At 42.8% G+C, this 26920-nt stretch overlaps 1 pseudogene; it reads right to left on the reverse strand.

Moving 5' to 3' along the window:
- Positions 1–9835: 9835 nt before the first annotated feature.
- Positions 9836–12196, reverse strand: LOC107532894 (high mobility group protein B1 pseudogene; annotated as a pseudogene).
- Between the last annotated feature and the right edge of the window lie 14724 nt (positions 12197–26920).

The raw sequence follows: 26920 nt of genomic DNA on the forward strand, positions 1-26920 counted from the left end.
TAATATGACCCTGAACTTCTCTGAGCCTGCTTGCTCATCTATAAACAGTCTTAATATCCAGGATTATTGTGAGATAATGAAGCAACCTGCAAAAGTTCTTAGCTCAGCTCCATTTTTGTAGTTGCTGATCATGGGAAGTAAGAACCTTACCAGGAAGAGAAAACAATGTCGCTTTGGAGGACTAAGTGGGCTGCCAAACCCAGTATCCCTCCTTTTTCTTCCTAATGCTATTATTGACCTATAGTGTCCATCTGAGATAGAACAGACTGTCCCGTTGCTGCCCTGCCCTCAATATCAAGTGTACACTGTAACCTCCTGGTTTCCCAAGCTTGCCAGTTGCTCTAGGGAAGAAATTCGCCTTTATCCCTTCAGTAGGCAAGAAGGTTGCCCCCTACCTCCCACCACTTCTGCCATTAAGTTGTAAGGAGGTCATGCTGGAAACAAGGAACTGGATGTGAGGAGAACACACAGGCCTGAACTCACAGGAAATGCAGGGCATTTCCTGCCCCCAGTGCAGGGGCAGTGGTTGTGGCAGAAGCCTCATAGTCAGTTCTGGGTGGTCCTCTCTGTTCCAGGTGGGAAGGGGTGGGGTATTAGCAACTGGAAAAGTTAGGAAATGGGATGAAAGAAACTAGGCGATGAAGGGATGGTCCACAGGACATAGATTACTTCTTTGAACAAAGTTTCTTCATTTAACTTAAAAAAATCATTAGTGAGTTCATGCTATGGGCCTAATCCAGCGTGAGGGAGCAGGAACATGGGTGCCCTTTATCTCAAGCCTAGGGTTCTGAAGGCAGAGCTGCTACAGGAGGCACCACGGTTAGCTATAAAGAAATGTTTTGTTCAGTGAGCCATTAGATTAAAAAACATGTGGTCAAGGAACATTAAGAATAATTGTTTACTGAGCGCCTGTTATGTGCCAGGCCCTTGCATGCGCACTATTTCATGTAAAACTCCGAACAACTCCACCACGTAGGTGTTACTTTGAGTCCTCATGTCACAGATGAGGAAACTGAGGTAAAGAAAGGTGAGGGATTTGTAGAAGGGTCACAAAGGTTGTGTACTTGGCACATGACCAAGCTGGGATTTGAGCCAGGTCAAGTTGAGAGCCCATACTATGTCCCATAAGCCCTACTGTCTTGGCTGGAATTAATAATTTTCTTTCTGTGTTTTTAGAAACAGGGAGTTTCAAAACTGCTCTGGCTTTATTCTCCTGTAGCTTCTTCTCCCCTTTTCTAGCAACTGACATCTTTCTTTTCCTTCCTTCCCAGAGTTTTCTGCTGCATCCTGGTTTGTTCTGTTTTCCTTCCTTAGCTTTCTTGCACTGCTTACTCAAACTCCAAAGCAAGTTTCAGCTGTTTTCTTCTCTCTGCCCCTAGAGGTGCCCCACAGACAGCCTGGCCACCTCTGAGTTTCTAGGTTCTTGTAGCTTTCAGCCTTTCATCTTCTTGAGCCCTCTGGCACATAGCCAGTAGCTACCTTTGGGCCCCCTAAGGACCCTTGTGTGGGCACTTGGATCTCAATTTTTGCTCTCTTATTTGGAAAGAGAGCTGATCCCTATGTCAACATTAGTACCTCAAGGGTTTCATTTTAAAAAACATCCAGGGGTGTGACCTGATTTTGAAATCCAAACGGTGTTTTTGACTTTAGGTTAAAGTCCAGATATTCATAAGCTCTGTGTTGCTCCTGGTGTGTTTTGCCCTCATGTTTAATTAGACAAGGCTACAGAGGCTCAAAGAAGCTGAGTAACTCATCACACAGCTGGTAAGCAAGTGCTGGAGCTCTGGTTAGGATTCATGTTGGTCCCTAACCAAAGCCAGGGTCCCTTCCCCATTGCTCTGCTACATCCACATAGATCCTCTCTCCATTCAAATCTCTCTTTCTTGTCTCTATTATACTCCCCTCATCTCATTTTTTTAAGTCCATGCATTCTACCATGTCATTCCTAACAGCTGGAACAACTTTCGGACAGCTGGAAGGCAATCCCTTTAGATCTCCAAATCATCAGTTACTCCAAGTTCTTGACTCTGCCTGCTTCCTTCAAGAAAATAGAAATGCATGCTCCCAAATCTCAGCCCTGTTGGTTGGCCCTGTGCACCTACTGAGTGCACTGTATTCATCTGCCCACAGCCCCCATGTCAGTTACATGCCTGGTTTACCTTTTAATCAGGGAAGGAAAATAGCAGTGCCCAATCGTCCCACCGAACCTTAACCTTGTGTGACAGGAAATGTTCTAAAAAGATGAACTTGGCCACCCTGTACCAAGGGGACCCTCAAGTCTTCCTAGGAACTTGGCCCTGTCGGGATGAGAGGAATCCTTGGCTAGGGAAAAAGACAGAGAGGAGAAACGACTTGGAGTCTGGAAAGAGGATAAGAGTTGGGGGCTACAAAGAGAGGCTAAATAAGCCTGCCACTTGGCAGGAGGGGCCTCACCCCAGCTCAGAAGGAAACACAGAATGCCGAGGCCAAGAGAAGGCAAGACCCAAGCTTCTCCCAGCCCCCATTTCTGCTCCCCTTGCCACACCAGCGCCCCCGATCCACCTCTCTCAGGCCCCAGCTTCCTCACCTGGCTGCTGCTGCTCTTTCCTGGGAATGTCTGCAGACGCGTCTGCACTATGCCACTAGGTACTGTCAGCCCAGCCCAGGGGAGGGGCAAAGAAGCCAGAGCCGGAGCCAGATATGGCCCAAAGCCCAAGAGGAACCAGACAAACATTAACCAGCCCCACCTCCTCACACACACAATTATTAAATAAGATTGATCCCCTGAGCTCCCAATGGATTTGGATAGACAGATCACATAATCTGGAGTTACTGCCCTGTCCCAGAGGGGGAGAGGCATCATTGTCACCCATGTGCCCATGTTTAGCCCATCTCATCTGGGAGACTGAACTGCATGGATCTGAGTTCATCAACAGCTCTCAGCTTTCCCCCACTCCCTGGCCACAGGTAGACTCGGTGTGTGGGAGAGCTGTAGAGAGGGTTCCTGTGTTCCTTTCCATGCCTTACAGCTCCCAGCTTTTAAAAGGATATGACTCTGGGGAGGAAAAAAGGCATGGGCAGTACTTGCACCTTGAGGTCAAGGCGGGGAATGACACTTGGCAGTACCAAGGCGCTCTGCTTATTATCCATGTCTTGAGTGGGTAAGGATAGACCAAGGTATTTCCAGTCCCATTCCAGAACCCCAAAAACCTCTTCAAAAATGGCCTTCTACCCTCGGGGCCAAGGCAGTTGGACTGCAATGTGTATCATGTGCAGCAACAGATCTTGGCAATCATTAAGGTAAACAAAGAATGTTAACCATTAACTGTGGGATCAGTCCAGTTTGAAGGAAGACATACCTGAAGACCCTATTAATTCTGTGTCCTGAATAGCAGCAAAGAAATAAGTGAAGTCAGCAGAAACTGGTCCCTGCATTCTGCACTCCACCTCAGCCCAAGCTCACTGCCAGAGAGCCAGAGCCCTGGCTTCCCTTGGCCAAATCCGGGCATATGAATACATCAATTGTACTGGACATTTACTGGGTACTCAGTACTGGATACATGCTGGGGACAGGTGGCAGAAGAGTGGAAAACATCCCAACTGTTCTTAAGGCAACATACGAAGTACTTTGGCCCAGGCTGGTATGGCTCAGTTGGTTGAAGCATCGCCCCATACACCAAAAGGTGGCGGATTTGATCCCCTGCCCAGGCACATATGGAAGGCAACCAATTGATGTTTCTCTCTTCTCGCTCTCTCTTCCTCTCTTTCTCAAATCAATAAAAACATATCTTTGAGTGAGGATAAAAAAAGAAAAAAAACCCCAAAGTACTTTGCAAGTATTACTTTGTTTGATCCTCAAAATAACCATATGCAGCAGGCATTATTAATATTCCCATGTTACAAAGGAGTTAAGGCACACAGAGGTTAAATTACATAGCTGAGGTCATGGAGCTAGTAAGTAAAAAAGTTAGATTAGAACCCAGCAGTCTGGCTCCAGAACTTGTTCCACTACATCACAGCTGATGAGCTCTACAGGTCCCATTGAGAATCTGAGTAAAAACCGGTCCCTGACTCTAGAAAGTTCTAAGCCAGTAAGAGAAATGAGACATATACTTTAACAACAACAAAAAAACACATACAAAAGCAATGGATATTTATTCCTCAATGTTTGTGCAAGAGTATAAATATGCATTTGAAAGAACCTGATGGCTAGTGAGCATCAGCCATGGCCTCCAGGCTGGCCTGGTTTACAACTAGAGTAGGAGAAGGAAGGAAAAAAGGTAATTTGCCTAGTTCACATGAATGATGTTTCTGGCTAACACAGTTGTTTACAAGTTTCAAACTACATTTTACTAGAGTCAAGGGAAGACTTCAAAAAGCCACATACAGTACAAGTTAAAATTGGATGGAACACCCTGCAGTGTTAGAGACATGTACCTTTGTACCTGCAACAAGGGAGTATGTCCTAAATGCCATCTGTAGATATGAGGTGCCAGAAAGCATTCAGATGTAGGAGAAGAGGGTAAGTTTAATGGAAAAGGCAGAGTTGGGCTCAGGTCATAAAGGAGATGGAAGGCCAAGCATTCCAGGTGACAGGAAGCTGTGAGATGTATCTAGGGAATGGTGGGCAGACCTGTTTGACCAGAAGAGAGAGCTCCTATAGCAGAGCTCCTCGGAAAGGAAACTACAGGTCAGTACCAGTGTGTACTCATTGTTCCTTGGAGTCCTGGCAGGGTTTCTTTAGGATGCTTGCAGTTCTAGGCTACAGGAAGTCCCTTTGAATAGCTTGTAGCTGTAAAGAAATATTGTTGCTAGAAATGACTTGTCCTCTGCCTGTTTACTGCTACTTGAATACATCTTCTTGATGAGGTATTGATACCACAAGAGAGAGAGGAAGGCAAGGAGAGAGAAGGGAGGGCATTGGAGGGAAAGATGGGAGGAAAATGGAGTGGAGGAAAACTACTACACTGAGCAATGTAAGTCCACTTGCTCCTGGTAAGCAGCTAAAATCAGTTTCTGCCTCGAATCCTAAGCAGACTTTCTTCTTACAATGGATGTTTTGGGGGAATATTTGAAGATTTTACATCAGTTTGCTTATTTCCTTGGATTCACTCAGGGAGACCTTCATTAGTTTTTTCTTTATTATTCTTTTTTTATTTATTGATTTTTTTTGGGGGGGGGAGAGAGAAACATCAATCTGTCCCTCCACTCATTCATGCATTCATTGGTTGATTCCTGTATGTGTCCCAACTGGGGGCCGAACCCACAACCTTGGCATATTGGGATGACACTCCAGCCAACTGAGCTACCCCGTCAGTGTCCTTTCATTAGATCTTCAGACATACAAGGTAAGAGGCCCTAAACATAAGCCTGCTGTCTCTGATATGACTCAAACATCAGCCCCAGCAAGGGCTTTCCCCATTCCTGTTCCATCTAGGACCAGGACAGTTGATAGAGGAAAATGATCACATGATTTAAGAGCACATCTCACCAGTGACATCATCATAGTTCAGAGGTACAGAACCCATCAACAGAATCAATAAGCAGGCTGGTGGGAGCTCTGCTTATTACATTGCAGCAAGCTTGAGGCTTCCTCAGATGGCATGCAACAGCACTGCCTCCCATGTGGAGTTCATCATCCAGCCCATTCCTGAGCCTCATTACTGAACAAAATGTGGCATTGTGTATGGCTTTGATAAATGAGACAGCATTGCTGTATGGCTCAGAAATCAAGGGGGACAGCTTCCAATATAAATGGTGCTTAAGACACACAGGCAAAAACTCTTCCCAAATGGGTCCATAAGATTAAGGAAATGGGGAACCCTGAAAATCTGCAGAACATTTCCAATGACCCCAACTCAGCTCAGGTTGTGGAAGGTTATGCAAAGTGTATGTAAGGGCTGCTAGGGGAAGATGGAAGTGGTGCTATTTTCATAATTGCTACTGTTTTTCACAAATCCTTTTCAAAAGGACACATAATTATATGAGTGAGTCTGTGTCCCAGGAATTTGGAGTCTTAGAAGAGGTAAAATAGAGGGAGCTATCAATACTTTTCCAAGGGGGTTTCTAAAGAACTGTACCTAGATAGTGCACCAGTTCACCTGACAGTTAAGCATACACCTTTTGCTCTATGGACAGTTTGGAGCAGGGAACAAAAGCAAAGTTGTTCCAGTCTCCCCTAAACTTAATTGTATGTAATATCCTAAAACCAGCCCCACATAGTCAGGATGGTACACTCATTCTACCAAGAATAAAATCTAAGGGTGAGGCAGTGCTTCTTGGAGCTTATAGATTTCTTGGGAAGAAAAGTCTTCAGCAACACTATATCCACTCCCTGCAATTTGTAATGTGTTTATGTGTTTTATGTGTTTATGTGTTTTATGAAGACCTTAATTCCTGGGGCTTGAGGAATAGTATTATATTTCACTGATGTCTGATCACTGCAACAACAGAATATATGCTTGAAAATGATTCTGGAAAATTCGACATCCTTTCACTAGACCAGGTAGCCAAGTGAAAAAAGTGAAATGGAAAATTGGAACTTTTGGGCTCCTGTCTTAATATTTTACTCAGCCAATACCGCTTGATGTTCATTTCCTGATCACTCTGCTCTTGGGGATATAGTGCACAGTAGGACCTCAGAAGTGGCACAGAAATATAAAATTCCCAGGTTGAATCCAATCCTGGATTTTTACCCAAGAGGACTAGAGGTATTGTGGTAGGGGTGAAGAATCAGAAAGGAGTCCAGGTCACAGACAGAAATATGGGGTTAAGTGTCAAATTTGAAGGATGAAGTGAAAAGGACACAAAAGAAGTTAGCTATTTCTGCTAATTCTCCAAGTGTGGGAAGCCAACCTGATGAGCTGATGCCCTGCCCATTAAGCTGTTGATAGTTTAGTACTTTCCTTCCAATTTTCTTTCTTTATATACACAGTCATCATTGTAATCATATTGTACATACAGAGATTTTTTTCATAGGATCATTTTCCAGGTCTTTCAAATAGAAATCCAATGGTCTATTCACCCATCCTCTCAAGCTGAGGATCCAGTGAAACATGTAAACCAAGCCCTAAATAGAAGCCCTTGTGCTCACCTTTCTGTCTAATCTTTGGACTCCTCTGCTCTTCCTTCTGTCAGCCAAGTTTGCCAACAATAACACCATGAATGCCTCATCCAGAATCCCCATGCCTCAGTAATCACAACTACTACCCCTGCTCCTTCCTGGAACCAGCCAGCACTACCAGGTCAATATGTTGGGGAGTGCCAGGTTGCTGACAATACCCTGAAGGCCAAGGCTTCTGCTGACATGTACTACTCATAGCAGGAGGGATGGTAGGTTATCCAGGTAGGAAACCCAGGCAGTTTTTCTCCTACCCCACCTGTCCAGCCAATCCTGCTGTAAATTAGAGGACTGACTTCTAGGCCCTTTTTGCCTTCTGCCTAAAGTCCTCCACCTCCCTGTTCAAGCACATTCATCCATCCTATCAGAGACAAGGAGCCAGAGTATGTGTTACGTGGATTCCTGGACAGACCCATCCATGTGGATTCTGGCACCAGGTCCAGGGAGATAACACTGGGCCAAAAGGGAGCACCCATGAAAGCTTGAGTACAACCTTAACTCTCACTATAATGCCTTATGCCTTTCATAGGGTCAGCTCACCTCCAGCCCCAGCCAATAGAGCAGTGTGTGTGTGTGTGTGTGTGTGTGTGTGTGTGTGTGTGTGTGTGTGTGTGTGTGTGTGTGTGAAGGGGCAGATAGGATCTAGTCCTGTATAACTTCTTTTTTGTTGTTGTTGATCCTCACCGGAGGATATTTTTCCCATTAATTTTTAGAGAGAGTGGAAGGGGGGGAGAAACATTGATGTGAGACAGACACATTGATTGGTTGCCTCCCACACACACCCCAATTGGGCCGGGCATCTGACCTGCAACCCAGGTATGTGCCCTTGACCTGGAATTGAACCCGAGACCCTTCAGTGCTTGGGCTGATGTTCTAACCTCTGAGCCACACTTGCCAGGGGCTGTATACCTTCTTTAAACTACCAAATCAGTCACTGCAACAGGCTCTGAAGTACCATCTTCATCTTTAACAGCCTTCATTCTAACTAACCTGCTTTCCTTAATTTGTCCCTCGAACTTGCTCCAATGTCTCCCAAAGATTTTGTCTCCCTTTTTTTATTTCAATCCTCATCTTGCCTTTTGTTTAAAGATTATGGTTCTCCTCTATGGCTTTACTGCCCTGTGCCTCCCCAAGTGAAAACCTCTTTTAGTTGGATGCCCCTAAGATCTTCTTTCCTCTGCTTATCCCAGAAGCAGACACATCCAGAATAAGGATTCCACAATCTGTGGGGCCTCTGCTTTGGGTATAAAGTAAGAGCTTCAGATCCTCTGAAGAGGCCTCCATTTTGGTTATGTTTTCCTCCTACAAAAGACATGGATGATGGAGTTATTTCATTGTCTCCTAGGAAATGGGTTTGCCAGCATGAAGGCACTTTTCAGAATGTCAAGCAGTTATTGATTTTTGAATCTGAGTTAGTGCTTTAAATTAAGCATAAACTGCTCTTTCTCTCTGCTGACATTTCATCTTACAGTGTTGGGGCTGGGTTAAGCCGTAGAATGCACCAAGGTTGGCATTATTCCTAGAGAACAATATTGTCTACAGAACTGAGCTACACACTTTTATAAAGAAGCCCTTGCCCTGGCCAGTGTTTCCCAGTGGTTAGGGCATCGACCCACTCACCCAAGGGTCCCAGTTTCCATTCCCGGTCAAGGGCACGTACCTGGGTTACAGGTTTGAACCCTGGCCCTGTCAGGGTGCGTACGGGAGGCAACCAATTGATGTCTCTCTCTCATATCGATGTTTCTCTCCCTTCCTCCCTCCCTCCCTCCTTTCCACTCTATCTAAAAACAGTGGAAAAATATCTTTGGGTGAGGATTAAAAGAAAAGAAAAGAAAAAAAGAAGCCCTGACTGTTATCACATGAGTCCCAAGAACTTCCACAACTATTTCTTCCTCATAGCATGGGTTTTTTTTTTTTGGGGGGGGCGTCTCTTTTTAAGGGTTAACCCATGCTCTAAATTATGTAGCCATATATGTAGCATTGAAATGTTTTGCTCAGTTTTAATGATGACAAGTTTGAGCCCAGAAAAGCAATTTCTTTTTTAACAATTTATCTTTATTGTTAAAGGTATTACAGATACCCCCCTTTGTCCCATTGACTCCCTCCATTCTGCACCAGAAGAGCAATTTTAAAAAAAATTTTTTTTATTGATTTTTTAGAGAGAGGAAGGGAGAGGGAGAGAGAAAGAGAAACACCGATGTGAGAGAAGACTATTGATAGGCTGTCCCCTGCATGCCCCCTACCAGGGTTCTAGCTAGCCCACAATGCAACCCTGGCATGTGTCCCAACTGGGAATTGAACTTGTGACCTCTTGGTGTTCAGAACGATGCTTAATCCACTGAGCCACACCGGCCGGGCCAGAACAATTTCTGATGTTGATTCCCTGAGCTGGCTGCTGCTTCTAATTCCACCCTATGCTGTAACCCCTTACACTGAAAATCTGAATGTCAGAAGACCTTCATAACCTACCTTTCATCAGGATACTCAAAGCCACCAGACATAGTATGAGATTCTCAAACTGGATGGTATCTTTCACTGGGCCTCTGCCCTATCTCCTTTCCTTTTTAACCAAGTTATTGAAAGACACTTCTACATTTGTTGTCTACACTTCTTCATCACCCATTCACTCTTTTTTTTTTTTTCTTCTCAATTTTTTTTTTCTTTAAAAGGAGTGAGTTGTGTACAGGGGGATTAAATGCTTTATAGACAAGAAAAACAAACTGTGCTAGAACCAAATTATTCATCATCATCTTCTTCTTCTTCATCTTCCTCCTCCTCCTCATCCTCTTCATCTTCCTCGTCTTCCTCCTCTTCCTTCTTTTTCTTGCTTTTTTCAGCCTTGACAACTCCCTTTTTGGCCACATCGGGCTTTCCTTTAGCTCAGTATGCAGCAATATCCTTTTCGTATTTTTCCTTCAGCTTAGCAGCCTTCTTTTCATAAGGCTGTTTGTCATCTGCAGCAGTGTTATTCCACATCTCTCCCAGCTTCTTTGCAACATCACCAATGGATAGGCCAGGATGCTCTCCTTTGATTTTTGGGCGATACTCAGAACAAAACAAGAAAAAGGCCGAAGGAGGCCTCTTGGGTGCATTGGGATCCTTGAATTTCTTTTTTGTTTCCCCTTTAGGAGGGATATAAGTTTTCATTTCTCTCTCATAACGGACCTTGTCCGCCTTTGCCATGTCTTCAAATTTTCCTTTCTCTTTAGCAGACATGGTCTTCCACCTCTCTGAGCACTTCTTAGAAAACTCTGAGAAGTTGACTGAAGCATTTGGGCGCTTCTTCTTGTGCTCCTCCCAGCAAGTTTGCACAAAGAAAACATATGATGACATTTTGCCTCTTGGCTTCTTAGGATCTCCTTTGCCTATGTTTAATTACTTTCCCTCAGCGAGCATACAGTCACCCAGTGCCCGTCCGGCTTGCTCTTGCCCCGGCGCTGTCTCTATAGAGCTCAATGTACTGCAAATACCCATTCACTCTTCAGTTCCACTCCAATCTGACTTCTGCCCCTACTCCCTACTACACTGAAACAGTTTTCACCAAGGTCACTTTGTTGTTAAATTCAATAGACAGCTCTCAGAATGAGTATTACTGACTCTGAGGTGTTTGATTCAGTTGACCACTCCACGTTCTCAAAACTTTCTTCTTTTATTTTTTTCCTTTTAATATTAATTTTTATCCTTGCTGATTACACAAGTAATGCATGTTCTTTATGGAAAAATAAGAACACAAAAAATAATAAGGATGAAAATAAAAATAGTCTGTAACACCACACCCAGAGATAGTTATTACTAATAGTTGTGAAAGTGTACACTTTTCAATGAAAAGATAGAGATATACTTTTAAAATAAAATTGTCATCATATGATATATATTATTATTACTATTATTAAATATATCTTTATTGATTTCAGAGAGAGGAAGGGAGATGGAGAGAGAGAGACAGAAACATCAATGATGAGAGAGTCATTGATCTGCTGCCTCCTGCACGGCCCCCACTGGGGATCGAGCCCGCAACCCGGGCATCTGCCCTGACTGGGAATCGAACCATGATCTCCTGGATCCTAGGTTGATGCTCAACCGCTGAGCCATGCCAGGCTGGGCCATATTATTATTTTTATTGAGGTATAATTGATATATAACATATTAGTTTCAGGTGTACAACATTATGATTCAATATTTGTGTATAATGTAAAATGATTGCCACAATAAGTCTAGCTAACATCCATCACCAGATATATCTACAATTTTTTTCTTGTGATAAGAATTTTTAACGTCTACTCTCTTAGTAACTTTCAGATTTGCAATACAATATCATTAACTGCATTTACCATGTTGTATGTTACATCCCCATAGCTTATTTATTTGATAACTAGAAGCTTGTACGTTTTGAATCCCTTCACCCATTTTGCCTATCTTCCACCTACCACCTCTGGAAACCACCAATCTGTTTTCTGCAATATATATTATTTTATATCCTCTCTCGCTTTCCATTATAGCATGACCATTTTAAAATGTCATTAAATATTTCTCTAAAACAGGGTTTTAAATGCCTACATCATCTCCTTTAATTTTTGTTATACTTTTCTCTAGTGGGTCTCTCATCTCTCTGACTGCTCCATGCTTTCCTCTTATTCTGCTCTTTAAATGTTGATATTCCTCAGAGTTCCATTTCATCTGTTCTTATCACTTCTCAAACTCTCCAAGAGCAGTCTCATCTGCTCCCATAGCTTCAACTACCGATAATTTGAAATCTGTATCTTCAAGCCAGACCTCACTCCTGGTCTCCAAATATATAATCTCTTCTGCTCGCAAATCTGCTGTTCCTCCAGTTCCCTTATCCCAGTGAATGGTATTATATCCACCCAACTGTCCAAGCCAAGAATCTGGGGAGTTGGTATTAGCTTCCCCATCTTGCTCACTCTCCTACCACTTTGTATTCAATAAATAACTAAACTCTGTAAGTTTGACCTCCTCATATCTTCTGACTCTTCCTCTTCCTTCCTATTCCACTTCCACCACCCTGGTACAGACTGTAATAATTTTATAATTGAATTAGTAAGCCAGTTTCTTAACTGTCTCCCTACCTCCATTCATGGCCTCTTCCCATCCATTCTCCAAACTTTCTTCAGAGTGGTCTTTCTAAAATGTATATCTGATCATGTCAATTCCTTGCTTAAAATCCTCCATTGGCTCCTCACTGCCCTTGGTAAAAAACTTGCCTATTACATCTTTTCCCAATTTCTTTACCAACTCTTCTTCATTCTTTGAAACTCAGCTCAGATTGTCTGCCCTTCACATACAAAGGCTAATGAGTGGTGAGAGGTAGCCAGTGGCCTTTCATGCTAAATTCAGGAGTTAAGGTTTATTCCCTCCATTTTCTCTGTACTTCTGTTTCTCCTCTGCACCGTATATCTTTGAGATAGCACTTATCATAGCCCACTAATATTGTATATTTACTCTTGTGTCTCTTCCATTAGAATACTTTTGAAGGGCAGGAACCATTCATCTTTGTATGAGCACCTATGTGCCTAGAACATAGTAGTCATTTAGAAAAAGATGAATGACAACTGAATGAATAAATGGACATGGCCAACAAAGAAATGAACTTGAGGCCTTCACCCTGTCCTTAAGCTGTCAACATCATAATATAGTTACCTTTTATCTTGGTCATATCCCAGGCATCACTTCCAAAATTGGAATGATCTGCATAACAGCCTTAGGTAAAAGCTTGTCTGCAATGTCCTGGAACAAACCCTGCTACTGAGAGACCATAGAAGTATGTTATACATGTCAATCTCCTTGGCCTGCATCACCCATCACAGTTAGCACCCTCCCAAGTTAAATGATGCAGGGAGCTCAGTCAAGAATTACTTTTCAAGGAAAAATTAATTCCTTGGTTGTGGTAGACTCACTTTACAAATGGCTCCAAATAGTTTTTGCTTCCACCTCCTCACCTCTTCAGCATCAGTCATTGCTCTCTCCAGCTACTTGTAACCCCCTGGCTGTTGAAAATGGACCTACGTTGACCTCAGCTTTTTTTTTTATCCTCACTCAAGGATATTTTTTTCCATTGATATTTTAGAGAGAGTGGAAGGGAGGGGAGAAAGAGAGAGAGAGAGAGAAAGAGAGAGAGAGAGAGAGACATTGACATGAGAGAGGCACATTGATTGGTTGACTTTTGCACATTGATTGGTTGACTTTTGCTCGCTCAGGGATCGAACTTGTAATCGATGTCCGTGCCCTTGACTGGGAATCGAACCCTCAACCCTTCGGTCCATGGGCCACCGCTCCAACCACTGAGCTAAACTGGCCAGGGCTGACCTTAGCTTAATTTAATTAAAGAATGTGTAGGAGAAACAAGATGGCGGTGTAGATAACAGCTGCACCCGTGGCCTCCCACAACCACATAAAAATTACAACTAAAATACAGAACCACCATCACTCAGAACCTCCTGAAATCTGGCTGAACAGAAGCCCTACAACCAGGGAACTGAAGAAGCACGGAGACTGGTAGGAGGGGCACAGACTCGGGAGGATCGGGGCTGGATCAGAGACTTGCCGCAGGCACACACCCGGCGCCGTGGTTGAAACCCGGGAGGGAATCTTGGCGGTGGGGGTTTCCTGGAGCAGGGAGGGGTCTCAGCTCCACAACAGGCCCCCAGCCCAGGGCTCCAGGGCCGGGAAGAGACGTCCCCACAACTTCAGGCTGTGAAGCCAGCAGGGACTGTCCCTGAGGGACGCAGAGGCTGCGGGAGCCCCAGGCAGCTCCTCTTAAAGGGTCCGAGCATGCGCTCCCTCTGAGCCCACCGCCGGGCAGCAGCCTGAAAGAACCTGGGACACACCGGGAGGAACTAACCTGCCTGAAATTGGGACGAGAGGTGGAGGGGCAGCTTTCTCCCAGGCAGAAGGGCTGGCAGAGGCCATTGCTCCTTTGGCGAGTCCTCCCCGCACAGCCAGCAGTGCAGGTGCCATATTTGAATTGCCAGCACCTGACTCACAGCTTTGGCCCCACCCTATGATTCCCAGAGGCCCCGCCCCTCCTACCTGCAAGCTCATCCAAGCCATTTCCAGTGGCTTTTCTATGCAAGTGGCCTCTCGAGCCTTATGCTTAGGACTTTTCTAAAATCTCTCAAACAAGCAGCAGCGGGCCCCATACAGCTTGATAAGTGGTCCCAGGCCTGGCACTAGAGGCAGCCTGCATTGGTTCATAGCTTCGCCTTCCCTGGACACCACCAAGCCCAGCACAAGTAGCAGCCATCTATGGATTGCTGTGTAGTTCAGGCTGGGTGGCCCTGGGCAAGGCACTGGCACAGGCTGACTTTGCACTTCCTGGGAGGCCCCAGAGACAACCTTACCACATCCACGAGTGACACTCAAGGGGCGCACTTGGTGAACACCAAAGCACCACTGAAGTAAATCCTGATCCATAAGGGTGTCTCCAGCACAGCAGCTCTTTGGCTGTAGTTGTAGCTGGTCCTCACAGCTGATTGGCCTGGGGGTCAGTTCCTCCCAGGGACGCCAACAGGACAGTGCACACAGCCCACACAGGGGAGCACCTAGAAGGCCCAGCTCAGGTGACTGGGGAGGCTGAACCACTGGACCCTACAGGACACCTACTATACAAAGCCATTCTAAAAATTCCAGAAGACACAGCAGTTCTACCTAATACATAGAAACAAACATCTGGAAGCAGCCAAAATGTGGAGGCAAAGAAACATGTCACAAAGGAAAAAACAGAAGAAATCTCTAGAAGAGGAACTAAATGAAATAGATCCAAGCAAGCTAACAGATAGAGAGTTCAGAATTTTGTTTATAAGGATGTTTAAGCAGACTATTAGGGAAATAACAGGTAATCGATAACATAATAAAGTACCAATTTGAAATGAAGGCTACAGGAACTGAAATGAAGAATAATTCACATGGAATCAACAGTAGAGTAGAGGACGCTGAGGATCAAATCAGCAATTTGGAACATGAGGAAACAAAAAACACCCTACCAGAAGAGCAAAAAGAAAAAAGAATCCAGAAATATGAAAATAGTATAAGGAGCCTCTGGGACAACTTCAAGAGGCCCAACATTCATATTGTTGGGGTGCCAGAAGTGGAAGAAAAAGACCAAGGAATTGAAAACCTATTTGAAAAAATAATGACAGAAAACTTCCCCTACCTGGGGAAAGAAATAGACTTACAAGTCCAGGAAGCACAGAGGGTCCCAAACAAGAGGAACCCAAAGAGACCCACAGCAAGACACATCATCATTAAAATGCCAAAGGTTAAAGACAAAGAATCTTAAAAGCAGCAAGAGAAAAGCAGTTAGTTACCTACAGGGGAGCCCCCATACGACTGTCAGCTGATTTCTCAAGAGAAACTTTGCAGGCCAGAAGGGAGTGGCAAGAAATATTCAAAGTGATGAAAAACATGGAACTACAACCAAGATTGCTCTACCCAGCAAAGCTATCATTTAGAATTGAAGGTCAGATAAAGAGCTTCACAGATAAGAAAAAGCTAAAGGAGTTCATCACCACCAGACCAGCACTACAGGAAAAGTTGAAGGGTCTTCTTTAAGAATAAGCTAATGAACAAAAGAATCTGATGAACTAAATAAATCCAGAGACATTGATGCATGCAACAGACAATCGTATTTCAGAGGAAAGAGGGAAGGGGAGTGGAGGGTGGGAAGAGATTAACCAAAGAAGTTATATACATATATGCATAATCCATGGACACAGTTAATAACGGGGTGAAGGCCTGGGAAGGGGGCAGGAGCGAAGTGGAGGGGATCAATTGAGGGGGAAAATGGGACACCTGTAATACTCTCAACAATAAAGATAAATTTAAAAAAAAGAAAAAAAAAGAAAAAAAGAATGTGTAGATAAGAATTTTGAGTTGTGTCACCTTTCCTACCTTATCATCCTTAAGCAAACTGGTTGAAAATTACCAAGGCTGCTCAGAAGCATGTTGTTTGAGATTTGCCAACAAGGTTTCCCAGATGTCTCTTTTCTCAGTAGATCACTTCATGTTCAGCAACAATAGTTGGTCTTGCTGAATTACTTATGAGGCGATATCTCAAGACTTGGCTCCACAGTTTTCTTTTCACTTCGATAAATATTTATTAAGTACCTATTGCTTTCCAATATCTCTGTTAGGGGGGACGGTGGATGTGAAGATGAACAAGACAAGTCTCACTAGTTGTTTAAATAAGCAGCTCTAATATAAAGTAAATTAAATAAGTGGTAAACAGAGGTATAAGCAAAATGTTGTGGGAACACAGTTTAAAAAAGGAAGGGAGGCCAGAACTCATGTTTACCAAACACCCATCTATGATACCAACTCTTGTCACATGTGTTATCATAGAGGTTAATTCTGACTAGGGGAATCTGAAAAGTCTTCATGCACCAGGACATTTGAGTTGGGCCTTGAAATATGAGTAAGAATTTGGCAGGAGGAAAATCAAAGTAAGGACACTCAAAGTTGAGAGAACAATATGTAAAAAATCAACAGGGCATGAAAGTGCATGAACCATTTGAGGAACACAGAGTATTGGGCATGGCTAGGTTATGGGGTATAAAAGGGTAGTGTGGGCACTGAAGCATAGAAAGATGGACCGGAACCAGATTTTGGAGTTTTTAAAATACTTTTTAAAAATTGTTTTTTTAGAGAGAGGGAGGGAGAGTGAGAGGAATGGAGGGTGGAGAGAGAGAGGAAGGGAGGGCAGAGAGAGAGAGAGAAAAACATCGATGTGAGAGAGAAACAGTGACCAGTTGCCTCCAGCTTGTGCCCTGACTGGGGATTGAACCCACAACCCAGGTATGTACCCTGGCCGTGAATCGAACTGCCACCTCTTGGTGCACGGAATGATGCTCCAACCAACGGAGCAACCTGGCCAATGCTTGGAGGAGTTTTGATGCCTAAGTTAGACATTTGGATCTTATTTAGTAGGCAATGAAGAATCACTAAAAGCTTTTCAGTGAGGGGAATGAATGACAAAATGGAAATGACCCTTTAGGGAGATTAACTTGGTGGGATGCACTAGGGAGGGGGTAAACCAGAGGTTGCAAGATAGGTAGTAGGCTTTGTCAATAATCCAGACATGAAGTTATAAATATTTGATCTAGGGAAGTGTCAGTAGTGACAGATACAATAAGACTGCAAGATGCAATGTGGTATAGTACAAAGTGCAATGGACTAGGGCTCCAATAGCCCTGGGGAGTCCAGTCCTGAATCCCATTTACAGGCTATGGTGATTTACCTTTCAGGGATTCAATTTTATTTTCTGAAAAAAAGGTGAAGCTTGAAGAAATAAGTGTCTTTAAGGTCTCTTCCACCTCTAATGACCTCTGGTTCAGACTAAGTCACTTGCCCCAAATCACAGAGCCAGGATTTGGTCCCAGGCAGTCTTGTCCATAGAGGCAGTGTGCTTGACTGCTATATTACGTGGGCATTTATATAGGACTAACTGACAACATTTGATAAGGATTTAGCTGACTAGGAGAATGGAGGTGCCATTAATAAGACAGTGGAGTCAAAGAGGGAAGCTAGCCTTGTGGAAGAAAATGATGCTTCAGAAATGCTGAGTGTGAGGTGTGAATGAAACATCTAGCTAACTGCTGGAAGGGCAGGGTAGCAGCTCTGGAGAGAGGCATGGGTGGGAGATTTCAATTTGATAATAATAAACCTAAAGGCAATCCTAGAAGCTATGCAAATAGATGAGTTTATAGAAAGAGGAAGTGAGTATAGGGGACCCAAAAGTAAAGAACCATGGGAAGTGAGAAAAGTGGGGGGAAAGTCAAGGAAGGAACAACTGACCATGAACCCTGAATAAGCTACTTCCATTTTCTGGCTCTTTAGTCTCATCATTTGTGAAATGAGGGAGTTGGAGCAAGTAAGCTCTAAGGCTCTCAGCTGAGACATCTTATGCATAATCAGAGGAGATAGAAGACAGCAAAATGCCATGGAAACTGAAGAAGAGCATTTCTAAAAGGGGGCTTTCCCAGGTCCCTTGCATCCAATACTGCAGAGAGTCAGGGACTGAAGCCTTAGATGAAGCCACTGCATTTAGCAATTTAAAGATCCTCTGTAAGGTAAAAACCTCTCTCTCCCTCACAGGCCACTAATTTACTGTACTCCTTCTCCTAAGTGTGAACATTCTACAAAATTCCATTCTCTATAAGGTGAATTAGAAATCTCTGGTTTATACCTTCCCTTTGCACTTCAATTTACATTTCCAGCTGCCTAATGGACATTTCCATCAGTCACTGAAATTTAGTTTGTAGTAACAATAATAATAATAAAAATAATAGCTAACGTTTATTAAGTATTTATTCTGTTTTGTCCTAGAAATAAGGTAGGTATTTTATTATCCCCATTTTGCAGATGAGGAAGCTGAGGCTCAGAGATATTAAATAATGTGTGTAAGGTCACACAACTGGGATGTTGCAAAGCCATAATTCTTCCTGATTCCAGAGCTCAAGAGCTTAATAATTTCACTATGATCAATTTAAATTAAAAAGTTTTATATGTTTTTATTGATTTCAGAGAGAAGAAGGGAGAGGGAGAGAGGGAGAGAAACATCATTGATGAGAGTCATTGATCGACTGCCTCCTGCACGCCCCCTACTGGGGATCAAGCCCTAAACACGGGCATGTGCCTTGACCAGGAATCGAACCTTGACCTCCTGGTTCATAGGTCAGTGCTCAACCACTGAGCCACACCAGCCGGGCTTCACTAGGGTCAATTTAAAATCAAGTCATCATCTTTATTTCTTAAATCAGTTCAACTACTTTACTTCTCTATTTGTTTCATTCTCCTCCAACATTTTGCTGCTCTCTTAGAATAGGTTCTCATCTCCTCATGCTCAAATAATTATGGAAGTCTCTCAACTGGTCTCACCACTTGCAATTTTGCCCTTCTAATTCTGGACATGTGGCAGCTGCATGGCTCCTGATCCAGGAGCACACTCGAGAGTGGTCTGGAGTGCCCCCCCCCCCCCCCAGCCTTCCCTCCTGAGTCGCCCTGCTGCCAGTTTGGACAGTGCCTGAAGAAGCAGAGAAATCCAAGAAGCCAGTACTTGGGCATACCACAGACACAGGAAAAAAGTGCATCACATCAAACCTGAGATGTTATGGCTATTATTGCTTGAGACAACACTAAAGTGAACAAACTAAGGCTCAGAGAAGTGTAGTGATCATTTGTCCAAGACCTCACAGCTATAGTGGAAATCAAGTGCAGCCCATGTGACTGACCTCTCCTACTCGAGACTCGAGTAGCACCCGGGATCCTCATCATGGCTGTCTCACCTGGAGGTCTCTTTTCTGCCTTGGACTCCCACACACCTCATTTAAATCCTCAGCACCACTGGTTGGGGGAAAAATAAGGCACAGGGAGGTAAAGTGACCTGCATAGGTCACACAGCCTTCTGGGGAAGAGCTGGGATTCTCATCCAGGTGTGTGGGACCTTAAAGTGCCACCTCCTTCCTCTATATGAAGTATTGGGGCCCTCACAGAACACATACCTGAGCTGACAGTCTCTGTCTCTACGTTTTAAAGAGGTGGAAGGAACAGCAAGTACAAAGCTTCCGTGGCTGGAAAGCAGAGTCCACATATGTGTACTGTGAGCTAGAGCTTTGCTCTCAAGGAACTGCCCCTCCCAGTTCTGTATGATCCTGAAGGGGCTATCAGTCACAGAGCCTTTGCCACGGGTGGACACGGACCAGATTTGGCCAATCAGAGGTCCCCATGCCTAGGTTTAAGTCTAAGCTGGACCAATCAGAGACCCTCTTGAGACTTTTCTGCTGAAACAAAAATGAACTGTTTCTTCTAAATTAGGGTCTACTGGCAACCATTGTGCCCAATGTGTCAAAAAAGTTGAAGAGAAGGAGCACAAGACAGAGCCTTGATGCACTGCATGAATGCTTGCATCCAGTCTTGCCTGAAATCCACCTCTGTACTTATCTATTATATACACTACAAGTTTACCTTTTCGCTTATGCTTGTCTGAGTTATGTTTCTCTCACTTGCAAACCCGAGTCCTGGGTAGTCAGTTTGAAGAGCAGTAAGGCTCAGGAGTCAGGTCTGGCTGGAAGGAAGGGTGAGTGAGCAAAATGGAACAGTGCATCTTAGGAAGAGACAAAACAACCGTCTGCTCTGGAGTAGACAAGACCAGTTTTGCCAGGATCTGGGGCTCACAGTGATCTCCTCTCTTATAGATGCTTGTCTTTGAGGAAAGCTGGAATGTAGACACTTTCACACTTCCTGATTCATGGTTGTTCTTAATAACTTACTTTTTTCACTTAGGAAAAAAATCCATATTAAAACAAAACAAACAAAAAACAAACTCTGAAGGCCTCCTAGTATTTACATTAAAGTCCAAACTCATTGCCCTGGCCAGGTGACTCAGTTGGTTGGAGCATTTTCCCGTACACCAAAAGGTTGTGGGTTTGATCTCCCAGTCAGGGCACATACAGGAGGCAACCAATCGATGTTTCTCACATCTCTCTCTCTCTCTCTCTCTCTCAAAAATCAATAAACATATCCTCTGGTGAGTATTTTTAAAAATGTCCAAACTCGCCCGGCCGGGCGTGGCTCAGTCGTTGACGGTCGACCTAGGATCCAGACGATCGGGGTGCAATTCCTGGTCAGGGCACATGCCCGGGTTGTGGGCTCGATCAATGACTCTCTCATCATTGATGTTTCTATCCTTCTCTCCCTCTCCTTTCCTCTCTCTGAAATCAATAAAGATATATTTTAAAAATTAAATAAATAAAAATGTCCAAACTCCTTGACATGGCTAAAAGACCCCTTCACAGTCCAACCCTGTACCTCATCTGCACTGAACCACTAGTCATCACTAAACATGACATAGACATTTATATCTGCAAGCCTTGGCTTATGTGTCCCTCTACCTGGAATGCCTTCCCCACTCTTTACCAGGAGAACTTCCACTCACCTTTCTAATCCCAGCTCTAATGTCATTTCCTCTGTCAAGACTTCTCAGTTTCCCAACCCTTTCTTATGACAGAAATTACGTTACCTCTTCTGTGCTTTCAGACTCTTATGTCTGTCTCCTACTGTGGTGTGAGCACCTTGGGAATAGTGACCACAACTGCTTCTTCATATCCCCAACAGCCAAGACACCCAATAAATGTTTGCTGGAATGAAAAAAAATTGTAATACTCATCTTCTATACATTTGTTATTTAACATATGGTAACTGGTATTGTTACTTTTAAGGGAAATGCCCAAATTCTGGTTTTCAGGGGGTGGGGGGTGGGGAATAGTTCACACTCACTATCACTGCTTCCTTTCCTCCCATCATCATTCAATCCATTGCAATCTGGCCTCTGCCCCAACCATCTGCTAAAAGTGTTTTCATTATGCTCATAAGTGACTTCCATATTAGAGAAGCCAACAGACATACTTCAGAGGGAACTTCTCGGTGGTATTTGATGCCATGAACAAATCTCGCTTCTAGAAAATTGCTCTACCTTTGGTTTCCATGATATCACACTCATGATTTTCCTCCTCATTCTGTAATGTTCCTCAGAATTATAGCCTCAGTATCTTCTTACTCCAAGACTCTTGCTGAGTGATTCATTTGACTCTCATGTCAAGTACCATGTCTATGTTGATGACTCCTGTAGCTCTGTTTCAGGTTTTAATAGTTCCTTCCCACCTCCACCCCTCCAGCCCATTCCGGCTATTTGCAGTGTGAACATACATCTGCACAGTAGGTGAATATGTCAGCAGTGTTCACTTCACATCTGTACGGATTTTTTTTTTTAATCCTCACTGAAGGATGTTTTTTCCATTGCTTTTTAGAGAGAAGTGGGAGGGAGAGAGAGAGAGTGAGAGAGAGGGAGAGAGAGGGAGAGAGAGAAACATCGATGTGAGACAGACACATCAATTGGTTGCCTCCCACACACACCGTGACTGGGACTGGGGATCGAACCCCCAACCAAGATACGTGCCCTTTACTGAAATCAAACCCAAGACCCTTCAGTCCATGGGCCAACACTCTAACCACTGAGCAAAACAGGCTAGGGCTGGACAGATTTTTAAATTCATTTATATGCTATGGTGAAGGGCAAAGGCGCTGGGTGCTCCTTTGTGGATATAGTGCTGTCCATCATAAACACATTAAATTGAGATGAATGAGTTTACCTAAACTTTTATATATGGAGAAAAATATTGAAATACTTCAGATTCTGCCTCTGCCCCATCCCACTACTATTCCCAATCAATAAACATGTACCCTGTAGTGAGGTAGCATAGGAAACATGGATCAGACGTTTTCTCCTAATTGATTTCTAGCCCTATAGGAATCTCATGACATCAAGTGGGTTTCAAATTTATGGATTTTTCAACAACATGGCTAATTTATGTCCAGGACTTCATCAAGGGCTCAACTCAAGAAATAGCAATCTGTCCCAAGCTGACTATGTTGAATTTCTTATGTTGAATTTCCTATCTTTGATAAAGTTATGTTTGTCTCCAGTGTGATGTGTCCTCATGGTGTGTTTTTTTTTTGGGGGGGGGAGGAAGGGGTGGTGAACTTAACTCTTGTTACTTGGGAAAAAACAAAAGCACAAAAGGGAGGAGGATTTGAAGACATAGGTGGTGATGTATAGATTGCTTTTCTTTAGTACGACTTATTTTAAATTAAGAAAATTCATATTACATTTAAAAATGATATGATAAAAAATAGTCTAGCATGTATATATATTTCCATTTTATTTTATTTTTTATTGAGTTTATTGGGGTGACATTGGTTAACAAAACCATACAGGTTTCAAGTGTACAACTTAACAAAACATCATCTGCACACTGCATTGTGGGCCCATCACCCCAAGCAAAGTCTCTTTCTGTCACTTTTCCTCCCTTTGTCCACCTACACCTACCCCTACCACCTTTCCCTCTGGCTATCACCATACTCTTCTCTCTCTCTCTCTCTCTCTCTCTCTTCTCTCTCTCTCTCTCTTCTCTCTCTCTTCTCTCTCTCTCTCTCTCTCTCTCTCTCTCTCTCTCTCTCTATATATATATATATATATATATATATATATATATATATACATATACAGAGTAGTTTCTGTATGATGCTGCACTAAAAATCCTCTGTATGCTGGGTACTAGACTCATCGGGGTGATCACTTTGTAAGTTATATAAATGTCTAAAACTGTGTTGTACAACTGAAACTAATGTAATATTTATTTTATGGCAACTGTAATTGAAAAGATGTTTAATTTTTAAAATTAAAAATGATAAAATAAAAATTTAAGAAATAAACAGTACCACTGGGAAATGATACATTCATCCCTAGAAATGGTAAGAAGATATCAAAAGTGAAAAATTGCCCTTTAAAATGAAACTGAAACCCTAAAACGCGTTTCCATTGATTAACCCCAAGGTGGTCTACAATATTTTGTGATTTTTATATTTCATTAAAACTCTCAATTAGCAAAAATTTAAGCAAGTGATGCTACAACCTAAGAATTATTCTTCAGTAAAAAATTCCCTGCTTAAAAAAAAAAAGTCCTCTGTGCTCTGCCTATTCATCCTTCCCTGATCCCCAGTCCCTGGGAACTACTGATCTTTTTACTGTCTACATAGTTTTGCTTTTTCCAGAATGTTATATAGTTGGAATCATACAGTATGTAGGCTTTTCAGATTGACTTCTTTCATTTAGTAATAAGCATTTAAAGTTCTTCTATGTCTTTTTATGGTTTGATAGTTCATTTTTTTTAGCAATGAATAATATTTCATTGTTTGAATGTACTACAGTTTAGTTATTCATTCACCTACTGAAGGACATTTTGGTTGCTTCCAAATTTTGGCAATTATGAGTAAAGTTGCCATAAACATCTATGTACAGGTTTGTTTGTTTTTAATCCTCCCCCAAGGATATTTTTTCTATTGCTCTTCAGAGAAAGTGGCAGGGAGAGAGAGACAGAGAGACAGAGACAGAGAGACAGAAAAACATCGATCAGCTGTCTCTCGCATGAGCCTCAACAGGAGCCAGGGATCGAGCCTGCAACCGAGGTACACACCCTTGGCCGGAATCAAACCTGAGACCCTTCATCTTGTACCCTTTAGGATAGTATGGATGGACTTGGAGAAAATTATGCTAAGTGAAATAAGCCAGGGAGAGAAAGACAAACATCACACGATCTCACTTATATGTGGAATCTAAAGAACTTAATAAACTGATGAACAGAATAGATTCAATGAAATGGAAGCATAGATGAGACTGACGAATGTCAGAGGGATGGAGGAGGGCGGGTGGGTGGAGGGGGAGAGAGTAACCAAAGAATTTATATGCATATATGCACAACCCAAGGACATGGACAATGGCTGGGAGAGGGACTGGGGAGGGTGGTGGGATGGGGTGGAATGGGTCATTGGGGAGAAAAAGGGACATCTGTAATATTTTAAGCAAAAATAAAATTAAAAAAAAAAAAAGATTTAGTATAGAACAAAAACAACCCCCCCCCCCCCCCCCGAGACCCTTCAGTTTACAGGCTGGCAGGCTAACCACTGAGCCAAACTAGCTAGGGCTGTGTACTGTTTTCAACTCCTTTGGGTAAATACCAAAGAGTGACATTTCTGGATCATATGGTAAGAGTATGTTTAGTTTTGTAAGAAACCACCAAACTGTCTTGCAAAGTGTCGTCTATTTATTTATTTATTTATTTATTTATTTTTGTTGACGTTAATCCTCCCCCCAATATATTTTTTCCATAGATTTTTTTTTTTTTTTTTTTGAGAAAGAGTGGAAGAAAGAGATGGAGAAAGAGAGAAAGAGAGAAACATTGATGTGAGAGAGACACATTGATTGGTTGCTTCCCACACATGCCCCAGCCAGGGCTGGGGAAGGAACCTGCAACCTAGGTACCTTCCCTTGACTGGGAATCAAACCCACTACCTTTTGGTGTGCAGGCTGATGCTCTACCACTGAACACACTGGCCAGAGCAAAGAGTCATCCATTTTTAAAAAATATATCTTTATTGATTTCTGAGAGAGGAAGGAAGAGGGAGAGAGAGAGAGAAACATCAATGATGAGAGTCATTGATCGGCTGCCTCCTGCACGCTCCCCACTGGGGATCAATCTCGCAACCTGGGCATGTGCCCTGACCAGGAATTGAACCGCAATCACCTGGATCATAGGTTGATGCTCAACCGCTGAGCCAAGCCTGCTGGGCATGTCATCCATTTTGTATGCCCACTAGCATTTGGTATTGTCAGCTTTCGGATTTTGGCCATTATAAAATGTGTATAGTGGTTAGCTCATTGTTGTTTAAATTTGTATTTCTCTGATGGCATATGATGTGGAGCATATTTTCATATGCTTGTTTGCTATTTGTGTATCTTCTTTGATGGGGTGTCTGTTAAGGTCTTTAGCTCATTTTCAAATCAGGTTGCCCAGCTAGCCTGGCTCAGCGGTTGAGCATCAACCTATGATCCAGGCAATTGCAGTTCGATTCCCTGTCAGGGCGCATGCCCTGATTGTGGGCTCGATTCCCAGCAGGGGGCATGCAAGAGGCAGCCAATCAATGACGCATCATTGATGTTTCTATCTCTTTCTCTCCCTCTCCCTTCCTCTCTCTGAAATCAATAAAGATATATTTAAAAAAATTTTTTAACAAAATATAGAAAAAGGAAAAAGTCATTGCCATACCCAAGGTCATTTAGGTTTTCTTCTATGCTACCTCCTAGGAGTTTTATAGTTTTGCATTTTTACATGTAAGTCTATGATTTATTTATTTATTTATTTATTTAGAATTTCTTTAAATGTCTTAAGAGGTCTTAGCTCTACTACTTTTTTGTTTTTTTAATTTTTTTAATTTTTATTTTTAAATATATCTTTATTGATTTCAGAGAGAGGAAAGGAGGGGAGAGACAGAGATAGAAACATCAATGATGAGTCATTGATCAAGCCCGCAATTGGGCATGTGCCCTGCGGGAATCGAACCCCAATCGCCTGGATCCTAGGTTGATGCTCAACCGCTGAGCCACGCCCGGCCAGGCTTAATTTTTTTTTTTTAGAGAGAGAGGAAGGGAGAAAGAAAGAAACATCAATTTGTGGTTCCACTCATTTATGCATTCATTGGTTGATTCTTGTATGTTCTCTGACCAGGGATTGAACCCACAACCTTCGCCTAACTGGACGATGCTCTAACCAACTGAGCTACCTGGCCAGGGCCTCTCCATATTTAGAATCAGTTTGCCAATATCCACAAAATACCTTGCTGGGATTTTGATTGGGGCTGCTTTGAATCTATAAATCAAGTTGGGAAGAACTGATATCTTGACAATACTGAGTTTTCCAGTCCATGAACTTAGTGTATCCCTGCAATTATTTAGTTCTTCTGTGCTTTTTTGTCCATCAAAATTTTGTCATTTTCTTTATAGATATCTTGTACATATCTTCTTAGGTTTATATTTAAGTATTTCAGTTTGGGGGTGCTAATATAAATGGTATTGTGTTTTTATTTTCAGATTCCACTTGCTTGTTACCGGTATTTAGGAAAGCAATGGATTTTATATATTAACCTTGTATCCTGCAACCTTGTTATACTTGCTTATTAGTTCCAGATGTGTGTTGCTGTTTTTTGTCAATTCTTTAAAATTTTCTACATAGGTGGTCATATCATTTGCAAATAAAGACAATATTTCTTCTTCCCAGTCAGTTTAACTTTTCTCTCCTCTTCTTTTCTTATTGTATTAGCTAGAACTTCCAGTACAATGTTGAAAAGGAGTGGTAAGAAGGGACAATCCTTTCCTTGTTCCTGATCTTAGTGGGAAAGCTTCAAGTTTCTTACCAT

Source organism: Miniopterus natalensis, chromosome X, assembly GCF_054644295.1.
Source record: "Miniopterus natalensis isolate mMinNat1 chromosome X, mMinNat1.hap1, whole genome shotgun sequence".
NCBI classification, from domain to species: domain Eukaryota; kingdom Metazoa; phylum Chordata; class Mammalia; order Chiroptera; family Miniopteridae; genus Miniopterus; species Miniopterus natalensis.